This window comes from Carcharhinus amblyrhynchos, chromosome 3, assembly GCF_965287045.1.
Source record: "Carcharhinus amblyrhynchos chromosome 3, sCarAmb.v2.hapA, whole genome shotgun sequence".
Taxonomy (NCBI): Eukaryota; Metazoa; Chordata; class Chondrichthyes; order Carcharhiniformes; family Carcharhinidae; genus Carcharhinus; species Carcharhinus amblyrhynchos.
Genome location: NC_137326.1, coordinates 45,795,574 through 45,813,072, shown reverse-complemented (window position 1 = coordinate 45,813,072; position 17,499 = coordinate 45,795,574). Strand labels below are relative to the sequence as shown.

General features: G+C 39.7%; 1 protein-coding gene across 7 annotated transcripts in view; it reads left to right on the top strand.

The window, feature by feature from the left end:
* Window positions 1-17,499, top strand: part of LOC145339265 (contactin-4-like) — a 2,278,868-nt gene that overhangs the window by 1,377,263 nt on the left and 884,106 nt on the right. The gene's annotated exons all lie outside the window — the stretch shown is intronic.

Here is a 17,499-nt window from a genome sequence, read left to right as displayed (position 1 = left end):
AAAACATTTCTTGAAATATTCCACAAGATTTGGGCAGCCAGATTCGAGTCAGTATTTACAACAATATCTGGATTAGATGAATTAAACGTAGCAGCTGTAAATCGCCATTCCAGAAGGATTAAAAATAGTGGGGCATTTGTATTTCAGTTAATTGGTAATTAATTAACATGGATTGAGCATTCTGTTTTTTTTAATTTATATATGATATATGTATTTATATTGTATGTTGGGGTTTGGAGTGTGGACTACCCCTTGAAGAGTGCCGGTTAGGTGACGCCTGGGCAATTAGCTTCTTCCAGTATGGGGACCCTGTTGGGCAGTCTTAGACCTGACTGTGAATCAGTGTGCTGCTCAAATAAAGAGTTCCCATTGTTCAAGCTACCAAGCCTACTTTGTGATTCTTTATGCATTCTTAGTCCATAGGGGCATACATGATAGCTGCCTTTGTCCAATAACCCTATGTCCCTTGTCACTTGTTGCAGCATTATAGCTAAAGCTAAAATTAACCACGCTGGGGAGTGAACCAAAAAAATAATCATTTGAGTCATCTAAATGAGTCATGTCAGTGTATTCCTCAAGCCAGCTAAGAAATATGTTTTCACACAAATGACTGCAGCTGACTTGGTGTAATGTGATGTCAACAAAATGACTTGTAGATGAAAATAATCATCCTGTAAGTAATCCCTTGATGTCACACAGGGGACATGTGGTGTAATCTGAAGATAATGTTTTCTCAGATAAAAATTCTGAATTTGATACATTTTCCATGATCTCTTCTTAGCCTTAGAATATTATTGATCGTATCATTAGAAAGGATAAGAAGTAGTGTAGTATTGTGAAACATTCTATCAGCAAACTCAACAAATCAATTGATTCTTTCATTACTATAATTCATCACTTTGGGATACTCTTCCATTGTTTTTACTTCATATATCTACATTTTTGGATTATTTTTAAGTTCCTTTCAACTTTCATCCCTATGTTTGCTGAGATACCTTAGCTCCAAGTATGGAAACATCTTGACTTTAAAACTCTTATCCTCATATTTAAGTTCCTCCTGAGCCCCGCTGCTCCCTGTCTCCATTACTTCCTTTGGTGCACAATCCTCCAGACTCTTCTAATTGTGGCCTCCTGAACAACTCTGATTTTTACCTCTCCACCATTGCCAGTGTGAACTTGAACCACCTTGGCCCTAAACTCTGGAATTCCCTTCCTGTACCTCTATGCATCCCTACCTCTCCTCCTTCCTCTTGAGTCGGGTAAATTATTTGAATCAGCTTTTGGTTTGTCTGTGCTAGCATCTTTTTATGTAACTTGGTATCAAGTTTTTTTCTGACAATGCTCCTCTGATGCGTATTCAGATGCTTTACTACTGTAAAGGCATTATGTAAATGCAAGTTGTTGTTGATGATGATGAATTGTCATTTACTTAATCAATCCCAACATATTTCCACAGAACAAAATACTGCACCAAAGCAAGCATTCACCCCATCATGCCTGTGCTAGCCGACTGCTTAAGAAATGCAAAACCAATCTCATTGTCCCATTCTCTCCTTGTATCTTTTTCCGCTCCTATTAATTTTCCAATTTTCCATTAACCAACATGAAAGTCCTTACATAAATATTCAAATGCAAAACTTTTTTTGTATTCTGCATGAAGGAATATTTCTGGAATCAAGAAACCTTTCAATTTCTTAATAACTGGCCATCTGGATTGGCCCTGCTAAGTTGCCCCTTGTTGTCCCAAGATGTGTTGGTTAGGGTGATTAGTGGAGTAAACAGATAGACCTGGGGAAGAATGCTCTGTCAAAGAGTCAATGTAGGCTTAATGGGCCAAATAGCCTCCATCTGCACTGTAGGATTCTATGATTATATCACTGACTACCATTTTTTCAAACAAAACATTGCCTAATCCTAAAAATACTATTAAATCTCTGGAAGCCATCTTTGCTCCACTGGAAATGCTCCCAGTATGCTAAGTCACTTCACCTAACTTTTGGTGGGAGATAATTTAACATGTGGTGGCTGTTTGTTAGGTTAAGGAGCAATAAAACACCAAGCACATTGGGAAGCTGTCTGGAACTCACCAACTTCTGCATTTATCCTATGTCTTTATTAGCATGGGAGAAATTTCTGTGGGATAGCTGAGTCAGTGATTGATAATATTTTTAGAAATGACTTAGGTCTGTGCAATTAGTTAGGTCTATCTATCTGCAAAGTCTTTCCTTTTGTCACTAATTTCTGTCCCATTTTCCATCATAAATTCTGATGTTGAATTTGATGATGGCCTTCTATTCCCAATTGTGTTGCTGCAATGCCTCAGTTTTGCATTGCCGAGCTCCCCAACCTGTAATAGGAAGCATTGTTGTGCTCCGCCAACATCCACTTCTTTGTTTCCCAAAATGCTGTACGTTTTGCGCAAATAATATAGAAATAATTTATGTCATTGAGAGGAATAAGTTAATTTGAAATTGGGATTGAATTGCTTCTTTGAATTGCAGAAGTGCCCTTCCTTCAAATTCTTCTTTACCTGTTCATTAAAGTAGATGGAGAGAATATAAGTAGATGCAGTATAGAGCGATGGGATACACTTCAGCCTATGTTCATCCATAACATGTGATTAATTATTCTACTAAAAGCTTTTGTATGGTGGGCCAGATCCAGTGTCCTAATATGGCATCAGCCACATTTATCAGATATTATCAATACACAACTTCTTAAGCTTCAAGAATGCAGCGTTCAAAGCTTCGGCTATTTCATGTGCAAGCACACTCAACATTAACAGTATCACTTGTGAGCATAAGTAAATCTTCATCGTTTTAGTGACCGTGCTTTTGGAAAATTAAACTTTACCTACCTACCTGATATACTTGTAGTTAGCATAAGTTTCCAAGCTTTGCTTTCAGCTATATATTGTTACGATGATCATGGCATTCCCATGAAGCTAACTGTGAAATGGACGCTACTTTAAAAAAAAGACAGCAGCTTGAAATATTGACAATATACTGTCACAAAACGGGCACGAGAATGTCAGCTGATTTCTGTTGTTGTTTCTAATCAGACAGAGAGAGTATATTTAGGTACTAATTGATTCCTACTCGACATTTCATAGAACATAGAAGATAAAACACTGCAGCACAAACAGGCCCTTCGGCCCACAAGTTGCACCAATCATATCCATACCTACCAGGCCTATCTATAACTCTCAATCCCATTAAATCCCATGTACTCATCCAGAAGTCTTTTAAAAGACCCCAACGAGTTTGCCTCTACCACTACCGACGGCAGCTGATTCCACTCACTCACCACCCTCCGAGTGAAAAATGTACCTCTGACACCTACTCTGTTCCTACTCCCCAGCACCTTAAACCTGTGTCCTCTCATAGCAACCATTTCAGCCCTGGGAAATAGCCTCCGAGAATCCACCTATCTATACCTCTCAACATTTTATAAACCTCTATCAGGTCGCCTCTCAATCTTTGACTCTCCAGGGAGAAAAGACCTTGCTCCCTCAACCTATCCTCATAAGGCATGCCACCCAATCCAGGCAACATCCTTGTAAATCTCCTCTGCACCCTCTCAATAGCTTCCACATCCTTCTTGTAGTGAGGCGACCAGAACTGCGCACAGTACTCCAAGTGGGGTCTGACAAGGGTCTTATTAAAGTTGCAGCATTACCTCCCGACTCCTAAACTCACTCCCTCGATTAATGAAGGCTAGTACACCATACGCCTTCTTGACCACATCCTCCATCTGTGAGGCCAATTTAAGAGTCCTATGGACCTGGACCCCAAGGTCCTTCTGCTCCGCAACACTGCTGAGAGTCCTACCTTTGATATTGTACTCCTTCATCCCATTGGACCTGCCAAAATGGACCACTACACATTTATCCACATTGAAGTCCATCTGTCACTTCTCCACCCAGTCTTGCATCCTATCTATGTCTCGCTGCAACGATCTATGTCTCGCTGCAACATCCCTCCAGACTATCCACAACACCACTGACCTTCGTGTCGTCGGCAAACTTACTAACCCATCCCTCCACTTCCTCATCCAGATCACTTATGAAAATGACAAACAGCAAGGGTCCTAGAACAGATCCCTGGGGCACTCCACTGGTGACCGACCTCCATGCAGAAAAAGACCCATCCACAACCACTCTCTGCCTTCTGCAGGCAAGCCAGTTCTGGATCCACAAGGCAAGAGCCCCTTGGATCCCATGCCCTCTCACTTTTTCAAGAAGTCTTGCATGGGGGACCTTATTAAATGCCTTGCTGAAGTCCATGTAGATCACATCTACCACTCTTCATTCGTCAATGTGTTCAGTCACATTTTCAAAGAGCTCAGCTAGGCTCATAAGGCACGACCTGCCCTTGACAAAGCCATGCTGACTATTTCTGATCATACTAAACTTCTCTAAATGTTCATAAATCCTGTCCCTAGTATCTTCTCCATCAATTTACCAACCACTGAGGTCAGACTCACCGGTCGGTCATTTCCCAGGCTATCCCTGTTCACTTTCTTGAAAATAGGAACCACATCCGCAATCCTCCAGTCCTCCGGAACCTCTCCCGTCTCAATCGACGATGCAAAGATCATCGCCTGGGGCTTTGCAATCTCCTCCCTCACCTCCCACAGCAACCTGGGGTACATCCCATCCAGTCCCAGCGACTTATCTATCTTGATAGAATTTAAAAGTTCCAACATATCCTCTTTCTTAACGTCCACATACTCAATCTTTTCTGTCCGCCGCAAACCTGCAGTACAACCTCCCAGATCATTTTCCACCGTGACTCAATGGATCAAATGGCCTTCTGCTGCACTGTAAGGGTTTCTGTAGTTCTAAAACTTTCTTGATGAGACCCCCACCCCCCACTTCATCCCAGGAATAAACCTGATGTACCATCACTGAAACGCCTCCAAATTTCCACCCATCTCAACAAATCTGCTGTTCCATTTTCTTGAGCATTTTATAAGAAAATGCAGGAAACCAAATAGAAACTAAGGGTTGTTCTGAGCCACACATCCCAGCAGATCGATCTTGTGGATGAGCCCTTCAATGCCTTGATGCACACATCAGCCAGGCATGCTCAAATTGCTTTAATCTTCCTATGCATTCTCCCTTTGATCACAGTCCACAGCAATCAGATAACTTCATTAATGAGTGAGAAGAAATTAACAGCCTGCCTCCTTATGGAACTATCTCAGCCAGTATGGGTTAAGTCTTAATGATGGCATTCACCAACAACTGCTGTGGGTTCTTACAGGTCAGTATTTCGATAAATGTCTGCTTGTACTTCACAATGCAGACGACCGTGGCAAAAGCATAGCATGCCAAAACTGTGAGGAAGAGTCCTTTGCATATTTCTCCTTGCCAGCAAAGAAGTCTTTTAGGAAAGTGGTGTTGATTTGAGCTTTTCAAACAGCATCATGTTGTAAGCCTTTGCAAGTGCAGACACAGTCTCACTGTCAATCTGCTCCAAACACTCTACTCAGTATCCACCCCAGCAGGTTAGATGGAAGTATTACTCAGACCAAATGTAGCCTGTGGGCCATTTTCAGACATCCCTAATATAAGCATGCATCTTTATCCTTCTTTCCCTTATAGAACAAAACACTTATTTTGGTCACACTTCTGTTCCCTGGCATGTAATCCATTTCTCAGGAGGATTGAAAAACTACTCTCAGGTCACCATGACATTCCTCAACAGCCTAGCTTTACATGTCAGGGCTCATTAGTGAGTTCTGCCATTATTTTATGAAACTAACCCCTTTTCTAGTTATTGCAGACAATTATTTGCAGCTCTCCTGTATTCTCACTAATACCATCATTGGAAAAAAGAAGTACAAAATATTTATTTCCTATAGTTGTTATAGTTTCATCCTATGCAGCTAGATTTCCTCATTCATCACTTTATTTTAGTTGTTCTTTCAATCTTCATATTTATAAAATCCCATATTATTGCATTCCATTTTAAGTGTTAGTCTTTTTAAAGATTCACTTTTAGTTTTATAATCCCCCTTTTCCCATTCTGCTGCATTTTCTAATCTCCTCATATTGCTGTTCAATATTAGTTACCATAGTTTTCCTGCACGCCTTTATTTTACAATTTAATTTTAATCTTGCCATTAGTTTGCGCAACCGCATCTTTTTCACGCTCAAAGAATGCGTTTTTAAAAATTCTGCCCTCCCAATTACTCAGCGTGTTTTCTAATGTTTCTGCCCAGTTAATTTATCTTGCTGAGGTTTATCTTTTTCCAGTACGTTGTTAACATTATTCTTTAATGCTGCCATATTGAATCTAACTATGCTGCATTTCCTATTTCCAATTATTCACCTGCTATCATACTGTTTATTTGTTACATTACTAAATCAAGCAGTGTTTCTTTTTTATTGGACAGGAATCACACTGGTCCAAGGAGCACTCTTGACTGGTTGGTAATAAGCATTACTCCCTTTGGCCACATACTAAGTAAATATTTGTCTTCACCACCTGGAATAAAAATCCATCTGCTTCTGCAAAGGATGTCTGATCCTCCTACAATATTACTCTCCTGTCAAGAACAAAAGCCTACTTCAGTGTCTTTATCCCTGACTATTTAATCACCACAGTTTTGTGGTATTATTGCATATCAGCGGCTGCACCATTTAGCTTCCTATTATTTAACTCTAACCATATGAATTGTAAACTCACCAGAACAAAGAACCAGTAGCTTGGCAGCAGTATCATGGGGCCAGTAATGCTGCAGCCCAGGTACCAGAGGCATCCAGAAGTGTGAGTTCAAATCCCACCATGGCAGCTGGTGGAATTTAAATTTAATTAATAAGTCTGGAATAAAAATGGACTCTTAAGTTTCAGGTGACAGTTAAACTACCAGATTGTTGTAAAAAAAAGCCATCTGGTTCACTAATGTCCTTTAGGAAAGTCTGGAGTCCTTATTGAGTCTGATCTGCATGCGGCACCGGACCCATTAGCAATCTGGTTGATATTTAAGTGGCCTCTGCAATGGGCTGGCAAACTGGCCACTTGTATCATAAAGGGTCAAATAAGAATAAAAATGCTCTTACCACCTCACATTAACATTTGACAATGATGAAGACACACACTGTCCAGTTTCACCCTGCAAAATTCTTCTCACAGACCTCTGAGGAGCTGTGCCAAAATTTGGAGAGCTAGCTCACAGAGTAGTTAGGCAATTGTTTAACATAGTCATAAACACCCTGCATTACCATTCTGAGGTGTGTAATGTCACACCAACAGGGATAAAGGTGGCAACACAGTGGTGTACTGTCATAAGAGAATTGCCCTGAAAGTCCTCAATGTTGAATTTGTACCTGATGAAGTCTCATGGCATCAAAGTAAACATGAGAAAGAAAACCTCTTGCTGATTGCCACCTCCTGTTCTCTCTCAACTGTTGAACATCACTTGGAAGAATGACAAAGGGCATTAGGGGCATAAAATGTACTCTGGGTAGGAGATTTTGATGTGGCACTACCTCAGACCAAGCTAGCCATGTCTGAAGGACATAACTGCCATACTGGACTTTTGGCATGTTGCAAGAGAACGACAAGGGAGAAAAACCTATTTGACCTGCCCATCACCAATCTCCCTCTGTGTTGAGTATTGGTGACAGTAATCACTGCATGGTCGTTGTAGAGACGAAATCCTGTCTTCGCATGGATGACACAATGTTTTGGAACACCACCACTGTGCCCAATGGGAAAGATTTTGAATAGATATACCTATTTGAACCCAATCACCCATGAGGATCTGTAGTGCATCAGCGGCAGCAGAACTGTATCCAATCACAATATGTCACCACATGACCCAGCATACCCTCCAGTCTACAATTACCATCAATGAGTGTAGGAAAGCATGCCTGGAGCAACATCAGGCATATCTAAAAATGAGTTATTAACCAGGCAAAACTAAAACATGTGACTGCATGTGAGCTAAAAGGCAGAAGCAGCATAGAATAGGCAAAGAAAAGTAATCTCAAGTGAACAAATGAAAGCTCTCAAGCCCTGCCACATCCAGTCAAGAATTGGGATGGACAGTTAAACAACTCACTGGAGAAACACAAACATAATCATTCTAAATAATGAGGAAGTCCAGCACATCACAGCAAAGGACAAGGTTGAAATATTTGTAACCAACTTCTGCCAGGATTCACTCAATGTGATATTAATAAACGGTTGAAGGCCATGACACAAGTGCCAATGAATGATCACCTCCAGCAAGTGAGAACCAGTACATGACATGCTCCTCAATAGGGAATCTCGATGGCGGCTCATGCCCTCTTTCTTTAGCCCCCAGCCCAGTCTCTATGCTGGTTGCCTGGCTTCTTTTTCTCCTCTACCCAACCTCTTCTGATGATATTGCTTGTTTGTGCTGGATGAGAGGTCATATTCTTATTCTGAAAGTTCATATCCTCATTCATATCTCAACTTGCTATAGACCCCTAGCTGCTTGTACCTTATTGAACACAATACAAAGACAAATCTTTGACAACACAGTGGTGTACAGTAACAAGGGAGTTGTCCTGAGAGTCCTCAATGTTGAATTTGTACCTTATGAAGTCTCATGCAAACCTATCAAAGAACTTCCAAGTTGGTCTTCTAGATTTTGCAGACCAGAAGAGCTTCCTGTAAATTGGAAGCCAAGATCTCCAAAGAAACAGACGCAATGTTAGTCAATAAAACTGCATCAAAACTTGGTCCTATCCTCAGGAGTTCACCAGCAGGGTGCTCCACTTTTCCCATTTGCTCCAACCTGCTATGAAGTCCTCCTGCTTGCCAACACAGATGGTGGAGCAGCATTCCATGCAGTGAACTTAGAGTTCTTAACAGACCACATTTTGTGCTTCTGTTGATTAATTAGTGCAACTTAGTACACTGCGGCTGTACCTATGAGGTTCACAACAGCTATTAGTCTCCCCCCAGCTCTCTGTTACTGCTTGTCTGCTGTCACTGCCTTTGCCTTCTCTCCAGTAGTACTTATTGCATCATCAGGTACTATACTACTTGATGCCCCCTAACTGATTTTCTGAAGTCAATCTTTCAATTCAAGTGCTTTCATATTCTTAATGGATCTTTATGCATTGGAGCTACTTCCTGCGGTTTCCTGATGTAGAAACATGGCAGCACATCCTCTAACACGAATGCTTAGCAAAAGTAATAGAAGAGCCTTTCATTTTTCACCTTTAGTACTTGTCGAAGGATTGTCTGTGGTTACTGACCAGCTTTAACCTAGGAGTAAATAGTCTATAAATGTGGCCTGATAAACTATCTTATCTTAATCAGTTTGGATTATGTTACTATTCACACCATGATGCTCCTGTCAAAGTCCACAAAATCTTCTGACTGAATGAATTTTTTTTTTGCCATGGCTATAACCTAACAATTCTTTATTAATCTTATAATGTACTAACAACACTTAAACTGTACAAATAATTAGCTGTGGTATATTGATAAAATGGTAAGAGGTTACAAAGGCAGTACAGTCACAAGACAGTAGTTCAGCCACACTTGCTTTCTGATTATAAAATCACTGTTTGAAACATATAAATTGGTACGATCAATTTAGATATGGCATTGTTAGTAAGCTGACAAGTTAACAGCGTAAGAAAGCTAGTCAATTAAACAGATTAAAATCTGTATGCTTGTAGTTAGCACGTGTTCTTGTATACTTCTTAATGAGCTAGTATGAATTAATTTGTTGCCTTCCTCTGGAGAGGGATAAGGGGATGGAATTTAGTGGGGCAGTGAGATATCAAACTAATGACCGATCAACCTTCGTGTGGAGTGCTATTGATTCCTGCTGAATCCTGTGATCCTAGGTAAATTCTCCTTCCAAACTCCTGCTAACAGCTGTGCTGCTGCATAAATTATTATCCACTAACAAATATCAAAGGGCAACTGTGTGTATGATAGTCAAAGGCTTCCTATTGCCAACAAAACTCGGTTGCTTTCTCTGTAAATTGAATGCAGCCAACCTCAGTGGCCCCTGGACATCCTGCAGTATTAACTGTACTTTTCTTTGTGTAAGATGGGGTATTATTAAAATTTTAAGGCAGATATAATTCTCAGGAAAGATATGCCATGTTAATAAAAACTAATTTGAAAGAAAGTCATTTGGAAAAATAGTGTGCAGAGGCTTCAATTTAGGACATGGGTTTAAACTGCATAAATGGGATTAGGATGAAATTGCTCTACTCCAAATCATGATTCAACATTTATATAAAAAAATAGTCCCACATAAATTCAGTGTCAAACTTTTACCTCCCTCTCGTCTGACCTTCAGCTCATTAGCACATTTCTGTCATGGTCCAACTGATGTGAAGCTCCTGTACCTCTGTCTTCAATGCACTCATCCTAGCCATATGTCACAGCTTGTCACTTGGAGCATCACTGATCAACTCATTCATTGGTAGATTTACTTTGACCATGCCAAGCTTCAAGGTGTCTCTCTCTCTCTCTCCTGGAAGGCAATGACACATATAGGGACTTTAAAGAATAAATGAAGATTGGAAGTAAAGTGCTGGTTTACAAAAATGGAGGTGTTGAGGGGAAGACAAAGGAGCTTTTAAAAAATAAATATAATCCAGCTAACTTTTCCGAGCCATTGCAGCAGACAAGGATGAGGGAGAACTGAAACTCTGTGTATAATGAATGTTTTTTTTCAGGAAGACATGTGTTTTTCTTAACCCTTGACAATGTGAACAATTTGAATAATCAGCAGCAGGCATTTTGGGGGTTTAAATAAAAATAATTATCTATTCAAGCATTCACCCCAAAAAATCTAATGCAATGTGACTCAGTCATCCACTCACATATGCAGTGCGCGTGTGCACACACACACACACACTCACACGAGTGTGTATGCACGCACATACACACACACACACATTCTCTCTTGAACAAAGTATAGTCAAAGAGAATAACTTGTGATAAATGAAAGAATAGATTGTACTTCATTGATTGGCTCATCTTGAAAAACACACATTACAGCCCTGGTGAACATACCAAGATTGGTGGAACGGCAAATTGCACGGAGGGTGTGGAGAGTCTACAGAAGGATCTAGATAGGCTGGGCGAATGGGCCAGGAACTGGCAAATGGAATTTAATGTTGGCAAGTGCGAGGTGGTCCACTTTGGTAGGAGTAATGGTAGAAAGGATTATTACTTACATGGCGAAAAACTGCAGCAGGCGACGGTGCAGAGGGACCTCGGGGTCCTTGTGCATGAGTCGCAAAAATCCAGCTTGCAGGTGCAGCAGGTGGTCAGGAAGGCGAATGGGATGCTGGCCTTCATAGCGAGGGGGATTGAATATAAAAGTAGGGAGGTCTTGCTGTGGCTGTATAGGGCATTGGTGAGGCCGCAGCTGGAGTACTGTGTGCAGTTTTGGGCGCCGTACTTAAGCAAGGATATTTTGGCCTTGGAGGGAGTGCAGAGGAGGTTTACTAGGCTGATGCCAGAGTTGAGGGAGTTGAGCTATGAGGAGAGGCTGAATAAACTAGGCTTGTACTCGTTAGAGTTTAGAAGAATGAGGGGAGATCTCATTGAGACGTATAAGATGATGAATGGGATGGATAGGATAGAGGTGGAGAGACTCTTCCCGCTCAGAAAGGACAGTAGGACTAGGGGGCACAGCATCAAGATAAAGGGGGGGCGGCTTAGAACGGAGTTGAGGAGGAACTTCTTCACTCAAAGGGTGGTGAATCTCTGGAATTCTCTGCCCGTTGAAGTGGTGGAGGCTGCCTCGCTAAATATTTTTAAGACGCGGGTTGATGGGTTTTTGATAAGAGAGGGGATTAAGGGTTATGGGGAGAGGGCGGGAATGTGGAACTGAGCCACGACAAATCAGCCATGATCTTATTGAATAGCGGGGCAGGCTCGAAGGGCTAGATGGCCTACTCCTGCTCCTATTTCTTATGTTCTTATAAGGGTTTTCACTCCTGAAGCATGGTTTGGTGAAAGTCAAATACCCCAGAGATGTTTCATGATTCAATGAGATGGAGTAAGCTAGTTACTTGTAGTCTGGTCACCAGAAGGTCAGATTTCTGTATTGGTGAACTTGTAAAGGAACAGATTTGGAGAACTTATGACCCTGCACTGTCCAGGTTTTAAAGCGTAGGTATTGGAGCCTACGATGTTGCTGCTGTTTCTTCAGTTTTCTGTCTTGAAAATTAAAATGGGAGGCCAACATGGTTGCATTTAATATAGTTTCTCATAGATTCTTTTTCCAAATATGGTGTTGTGCTTCAATGGTTGAGCCACAATCTGAGCTATTATTTGCAGACATTTAACCTGGGGATTTGGGATAATCATTGTCTTGGTTTCAGAACAACAAAGTCAGGAAACAGTTTTTAGATGGTTTCAGGAGATGAACAAGGACATGTCTTAGTTATTTTTATCCTTTCGAGACAGTGTGGAAGTTTGACTCCATAGACAAAGTTAAGTAGCTCTCGATGGCCATCTTTTGCAGCATTTTGATGTCTGCTGAAAAGAAATGTCAGTGCAGCTAGATTCCGCATTGATTGCACTTCATGTTTAAAAGTTATGAATTTACTGGGCATGACAGCAAGCTTCCTGGATTGATTCAAGCAGTATTAACATTAATTTTGAAACTCAAGTATTTGTTCAACCAAAATACCATTTGTAAATTGATGTCGTGATAGCCATTCCAACTAAGGTATGCTAAAGATTTGATGGGCACAGACTCTGATTTTATAATGGGATAGAGCTTGGGCAGCCAGCAAGCTCGCCTCCTGAGGTCTTGAGAGATCTTGACTAATTTTCACATTCAGGCTCCAATGCTCAGCCAACAGTGACAGAAACAGCTGTCTAGTTGACAGGTGAGAAGGAATTAGAATGGCAGAAAACTGCCACTGGGCACGTGCAAGAATAGCCCACACAGACCTGGGTAAAGGTAAAGGAGGCCCAAGGTTTGCTTTTGGGACCTGAAGAAGACTTTCTGCTGCTTCTGAGCCACAAAGAAAGAGATTTTTTTTAAATCACCGACTAGACGGATTCTCTCTCAGGATTTACCTCCCTGAAGATTGCTTTGTAGAATTACATCCAGGCACACATCCCCCTCCCCGCCCCTGCCCAATGAAGCCACCACCTAAAATCAAAAATCTGACCACAGTTATGGAATCAGAATCCCATCTGTAAATTTAAGGGGCATATCTTATCCGTGCTGCTTGCATTTTAAAATTGCAGTTGATTGGATCAGGGCAGGAAAGGAAAGGCCCCACTCATAACTGATCTGCACCCCGCTCTCTATCCCTGACATTTTTTCCTAGTTGTAATAGGGCTGAGTTATCATCAGAACCATACAGTAAGTGATGCCTTGTACTTTGGGGTATTGCCCAATGCTACCATTTTGACCGAAAATCCATGAGCTGAATAAACAGAAGGACATGTCTTCAGTTACCTCTTCAATGGAAAAGTAGTTTACTCTTGCATATCCAGGGACGACCTTGTGGCAGTACTGTTGAAAAGCTAGTGCTGCTGTAGACATAATTGACTTCATCTGCAGATTTTATTGGATACATTTACCCAATATTCATAATAACCTGCATTCTGAATCAGAGCATGTCCATTCATTGCTCTTCTATCAGCCATAGATATTTAATTTTAAGGAAGACATACTGCATAGGAATAACACTCACTACAATTTCGACACCTTCCTTGCTTCTTCTCCTCTTCATCCTATTTAATTGTAAGTGACCATATGTCTGGCAGAGAGCAATTTTCTATCACACGCTTTTGCTGTCTTGCCCTTGAAGTTTAGTGATCTCAAGACTACTTGAGATTAAATAATCAATTTTAGTTTAGTTTCTTCACTTGAGTAATTTTGCACAACTGTATCATATTGGCTTAGTCTGCTCTTAATGAGTATAAATTAATGCTTTTCTTTTCATGAACACTTGGCACCATTTTTGGAGGGTAAACTCAGATCAGTAATTTCTAATGATGTTCTGCCACTCATTTCATTTGGTGAAAAGGGGAAAATATTTCATGATAAATGAAGTCCAAATGGAAATGAAAGATAAAAATAAGACTTATACAAAATTCAAATTCTTTTTCAAAACTGTAGCTGACCAAGATAACAATAACTTATTAAAAAATTATGAAGCCATTTTGATAATAATTTAAACAAGCCATTTTGATAATAATTTAAACAAGCTTAAAGCAGAGTATTGACTTAGCAGAAAGTCACTGAAATTAGTTTTTCATTTAGGCTTTGAAACATGTATTCAACTTTTGAATGCTACTTTTGACGCAGTCAATGATGCATTTCAATCTCAAGAAGAAAACCCCCATCATACTTTTGTTTATTTAGGGGACTGAAGTATATGACTGTAAACAACAGTGTGGAGTGATTAGCAATGTCCACTTACATCAATTGCTACATTTTCTGTGAAGTAGAATTACAAATGCTAGCAATAATATACCTAGATCAGCCAGGAACATCATTTATTTTAATAAAATGCCCATGATGATTCATATCAAATCTTAACACAGTTTGTCAAGCAGCACTTAAAAGGGTTTAGTAACATATCTAGGGTTTGAAAATTATTTTTCTGCTATTTGAATTTATTTGAAAAGATCATGTCAGTGATATTTAGTAATATATTAACCAAATAATTGATAGTCAATGTGCAACACCATTGCATATGAATGTCATTAATACAATAAGGTATTATGAGCTGCTGTAATTAAAACAAATTATCCTGCTCTTTGATAAAAGAGAGATCTAAATGGCATGCATGTACTATAAAGGGCAAAAGGCTAGATAGGCTTCAAATTAGTTCAATGAATTTAATCATGATTTCTGCAGGCAAGTTATTTTAGGAATACTTTTGAATTAATTTAAAACAAATTGTGGAGCATGAAGCTTTAATTTAGCATGAATTGGCACTAATTGGACAATCTAAGTTCAGGAAGCTGAAAGGATGGCTAGTATGGGGAAAATGGAATGTCATGTTGGCACAGTTGGTGGTGGTATTCTGAAAATGAGGTTAATGGATGTTGTTGGTGCAGCATATTGATGACAGTGCTATTATAAATCTAAGTAAATCATCTGATTCAGGATATAGGTAATCATTATGCTGTTACCATCCATCACCTTGATGAATTAAAACATGAAAAAACTGTTAATCATACATATTAGTCATGGAGTTGCATTGTAAATTATGTCTGAGTTCACCCAATAATTGATCATAGAATGAAAGAGGTTTACAGGGCAGAATAAGGCCATTGGCCTCTGCTGTCTTATTTGCTAGAGCAATTTGAAACTAATCCCAATGTCAGGCCGTCCCCTCCTAGTCCTGTATTTTCCTCGGCTTGTGAGTTTTATGTAACTTTCCTGTAAAAAAAAAATTGCACCAGTCTCCATTTTAATAACTCCCAGTGGTAAAGCATTTCAACACACTGTGTAAATAATTTTTGCAACCCATTTCTCATGCTCTTGACCAAGATTTGAAACTAATAACATCACTGATTTCCTAACTAAAGAAAACAATTTTTTCCATTTTTGATATCTCAAAAATATTTATATTTTAAAACATCTATAAACCTCCATTCAGCCTTTACTTTAGGCCTTGTTGGGGACAAAAGGGTTAATGTATGAGGAAAGATTAAACAGTTTGGGCTTAAAATTAGTTAAGAAGGATGAGAGGGGATCTGATCAAGAAATATAAAATAGTAAAAGCGATTCACAGAGTAAATATAGACCAAATTTTTCCTCCAATGGGGCAACCTGGAGCAATAAGTCACAGGTATAGGTTGAGAGGTGGTAGATTTAACACTGAGGTGAGGAGAAACAAGTATTCGCAGAGGTTGGTGAATTTATGGAATTCTCTGCCCATAGCGCAGTGGAATCTGAATCATTAAATTGTTTTAAGAAGGAAATAGATATATTTCTAATTTTAAAAAATGAGGTTAAAGGGATGTGCAGAACAAGTAGGGAGGTGGATTTGAGACCAAGGAGAGATCAGCCATGATCCAATTTTGCTAACTTTGCCAACTTCTACTCTGAACTCAGATGTTCCTATGTTTCTAAATAATCATAGTATCATGTCACTCCTCAACACTGAACCTTCCCATACCTGTGATCATCCGAGTGAAACAAACTGCAAATCACGCTTTTAAATTTTTGCATATATAATTCCTCAAATGTAAATAAAAACATCAAAATATATTTGGAGTTTTACTACAGGGAGATGGGCAAAAGGAGTTCAAGTATAAGACTAAATTTGTTGAAACATTCTTTAAGCCACAGTTAAAGTGCTGTGTGTTAATTCTAAAAAGAGCTTTATATATTTTAATTTTTAAGTATCACAGCTTCAGTATTGCCACACACCTTTCAGTATCTTTCCGTCAATTATATACTCTTATTCTTTATTTTAATTCCAAAAATGAATTAGCTTCTGCATCATCCATCTGTTTGCATTATCCGCCTGTTTGCCCAAAATGTTAACGTCTCTGTTTGAAGTCTATTCGTTCTTTTGGCACTGTGGCACCAACAAACTTTGAGATTCATAGCTTATCCAAATCATCTGTTTGTACAGGAATAAAAGTAGACCCAGCACTGACCCTTGAGCCATACCACTTTCCATCCTTTTCTAATTCACTTAACTCTATTCCCTGTCCAAAATTAGCATTTAATGAATGACAATAGGGTCACAGAGATAGGCCAGTGCGATTCAGTGTGACATATAATGCGAACAACAGATTTTGGGATAAAATAAATTTAATGGAGGATAGAAAGCTGTCAAAGAAAGGAAGGGCACAGTTGAGTATAGAATTGAGAAAGGCATGGATGAGATTTTGACAGCAGTTGGGTGATATTTCAAATGTGGAATGGAAATAATATGGGGTCAACAATATATGGCCAAATAGAATGGTAATTTAGTGACCAATGTAATTGATCTTGAAACAGGGGCCAGAAGTAGGGATGGAAAAAGTAACAAACATATGGACTTCGTGATGGGAACAAAGCTGGTGGTTTCAGTCCTGAGGATGTTTAACTATATGGCATGTAGCTCCTCTAAGACTGGGGCTGAGATTTTCTGGTCCCATTGAAAGTCAGTGGACTTGTGACTGCCTGCCCAAATTTTCTGTGTTGCCCACAGCGGGTGGAAGTGGAAAATCCCTGCACAGATGTCAGATAAACAAGAGTGAAAGGTGGTGACATTGATATTAAATGTAAATAAAGAAGAAAAGAGGGTCACTGAAAGATTGTGATGGTATAGTGGCAGGAACAGAAGCCAGTGCACAAGATCCTCTGGCTACAACCAGACAGGTAAAATCAGATAATGCTACTTGGGGAAAGCACATTTGACCTTGTCAAAGGCTATAAGAAAGAAGATGAAAATGCACCATACTCACCAGATATCATTTGCGACTTGTAGTAAGGCCATTACATTTCTGTGGCTGGAGTGGAATCCTGGAGAGAGTTGAACATCAGATTTAAAAACAGGAGCAT